The sequence below is a fragment of the Centroberyx affinis genome, unplaced genomic scaffold (genome assembly GCF_046629955.1).
Source record: "Centroberyx affinis isolate AG114_WGS23_722 - 3 ecotype Tasmania unplaced genomic scaffold, CSIRO-AGI_Caff_v1 ptg005491l_1, whole genome shotgun sequence".
In the NCBI taxonomy this organism is placed as follows: domain Eukaryota; kingdom Metazoa; phylum Chordata; class Actinopteri; order Beryciformes; family Berycidae; genus Centroberyx; species Centroberyx affinis.
Genome location: NW_027282755.1, coordinates 106,824 through 110,000, shown reverse-complemented (window position 1 = coordinate 110,000; position 3,177 = coordinate 106,824).

The window sequence follows — 3,177 nt, the reverse complement described above, 5'->3', positions numbered from 1 at the left end:
CGCACAAATATCAAGATCGAGATCAAGTTGGTCAGTGTATTGAAACTGATCTAAATCGATCTCTGATGTCGCATCACGTCTGTCATGTGGAGATGTACAGACAGCAGACCAGCAGACTGAACTCAATCCACAGAGTCTTCTGGTGTGAAAACAAAAGTGAAACTTAACATTCCACAATTTGCTCCAGACTCTCCTGTGTTAGTAATGGATTTGTAAACAGTAACATGTCTTCTGCTGCCCTACAGACTTTAACGGTAGGTAACGTTATTACCTTGGTGGTATTTAAGTAACGTTATGGAACTAGTTAATTGAACCGTGTCGCAGTGCTTCAGTGCATACAATTGAACACTGTGGGTCTGTACAGGATCTGTGCTTGTTCTTATTCTGCCCATTCATAGTTTCAGAACTTGCTTCAATCAGAAACAGGCTGGTTTTTGACTGATTTGTCTCTTTATTTTGGTTTTTACTCTGGTCTTAAATTCAATCCCAGGTAGCATTGAAAGGTCTTAAAAAGTCTTAAAGTTGGTTTTGTGAAACCTGCAGATTCCCTGAATACATAAATTACACAGTTCTTCCATTCATTATTTAACTCATGCAGCAGTTCATCCAGAAACCACAGCCTTGGTATCTGCTGTGAATGAGGCTGCAGATCTTCTAGTTGTTTGTGGAAGCTGCTGAAGACGATGAGGGAGCTGTGATGGTCGTTTGTGATTTTGTTAACCAAAGACAGAGACGGTGCATGATGTTCCTAGGGAGGAAAACAACGTGTGTGTTCAGCAAGACCTTCTCTGGAAAAATAGAGGTTAAAGGGGCAATAAGTAAGATTTTCCCATAGCACAAACAGACCATAATATATCTGTGGGGGTTGGTACGGTTGTTGATCAAAGGAGATAGGTTCTATCAATGTTGTAATTCCTAGTTGTTGCCAATAGAGGTCAATAAAGGTCATAGATTACCCCTGTACAAAAAATCTCAGTAAAGAATAATCCTAGTCTGGTTCAGACTGCTGAATCTCATCCCTCCACTCTTCAGATTTTGTCAGCAAGTCTCTCATTCAGAGAGTCTGGTGTTTCCCTCGTCAACGGCTTGTTCTCGCTCTGAGGAACAATCGAGCCAATCAGAGCCTTTGTGGGCGGGACTAAACTGTTTGCGCAACGTTTTTTTCATCAGCATATTTTTGTCCAAATGGACGACATTCTTGGGTCAGTTGGTAAATGTCTGCTAAGCATGGATGTAGAGGCTGACTGGCTGCAGGATCATGTGACTGAAGTGACGTCAGAGTGGCCGATACTTCGGTCACTAGTGATCGGTTCAGACACGTCGGTCACTAGTGAACGGTTCAGACAAGCCGGTCACTAGTGATCGGTTCAGACACGCCGGTCACTAGTGATCGGTTCAGACACGTCGGTCACTAGTGAACGGTTGAGACAAGCCGGTCACTAGTGATCGGTTCAGACAAGCCGGTCACTAGTGATCGGTTCAGACACGCCGGTCACTAGTGATCGGTTCAGACAAGCCGGTCACTAGTGATCGGTTCAGACACGCCGGTCACTAGTGATCGGTTCAGACACGTCGGCCACTAGTGATTGGTTCAGGGAAAATCAGCCCCCCCACAGAAAACGACTAACAAGGAGGAAATCTCAGCTGAATGATGGAGTGGAACCAGTTGGACGTTCAGTCTGGAGATCAGGCTGGAGGAACTCTAAAGCTAAACGTACGCTCACACTCATGTTATCGAAACACAGGTGAAGTTTGTCCATGTCCATATAACAGACAGTGAGCTAGTTAGCAGCTTCTTGGCAGCTTTCTACAAAACAACACAAGTTTGTTTATTGTTTATTGTCATATGCACTCAAAAAGTACCAGGTTCATTCAAATGCAATGAAATGTACATGCCCTGGTTCTCTCAGCCTTAAAACCAATAATAAATAAAAAGGTAAAATAAACATACAAGAAGTGACATAGATACATTGCTGCAGAACATTTCTTTAGTGTTCCAAAATTTGCAAAAACAAAGACAAATTATTCCAAAGCCTAATCCAACTACTTTGAAGCCAAATGATTTCACTGTGGGTCCAAAAGTCCAATATTTCCCTTATTATCTTGTTCTGCACCACACCAACCAACATCAATAGAGTAGCAAGCAGATGCTGCCTTCAAATGCAGTCAGAAATATTGTAATTAGGGACCGGTACATGTCTCTCTGTCTGTTCATGTTGCAGTGAGTAAGAAAACTCCAGAACCTTCCCCAGCAGTGGTGACAGACACGGCTCCTCCAAAGAAAACCTCTGCTGAAGCCAAACCGACCAGCAGCACCAAGAAGACCAGGAGACGCTGATCTGACCTCAGATCAGATCAGGAGACGGTACAGCTATGTATGGGACTACACAATAAATACTGAGTGAGCCGTCACATGTCTGATAGCTTTTAGGAGTTTATCTACTGTGTGAGTTTTCTACTGTAAGCAGACCAGAGAGGAACGTCTCACCTGTGCTCCGTACCTACCGGCAAATAAACACAAAGTAGCGTACATTTATTAAGATATATAGGCAAGGCAAGGCAGCTTTATTTGTATAGCACATTTCATACACTGGGGCAATTCAAAGTGCTTTACAGAGTGATACAAATACAGTAAAGGTAAAAGATTTACAATTTAAAAAGTGTAAAAGTACAGACAAGAGATACAAAAGATAAAAGACTAAAAAGTAAACTAGTGCAGTTCAAATCAAATGAGATAGAAAGATGAAAGAACACAACAAATACTCCCACTTTTAGATTCACATTGTGAGTGAACCCATATGTTTTTCTGTAATTTTCTTTTCCCCTGTCCTTCCTGATTCTACTCTTGATCTGATATTTATGTCAGATCTCACTGCCTAAGGCAGACGAGAATCATAGATTCTCCTATAAAACAAGAAAGGTCATTAACCACCACAGCTTTCCAAGTATTAAGTATTTTACAGTATCAGTGCTGTTGGAACATGGCTTTGATCAGACTGGCCGAAACTATAAGCAGAGACGGGGATAATCGATTAAATGTCTCTGATAATAACTAGACCAAGGGCCAGTTGCATAAAGATAGACCTGGTCTTAGACTTAAATGTGACTTTATGTCAAACTTGCTATAGACATTTATATTTACCTGTTCCTACTACTTCTTGGTTGTTGTAGATCTCT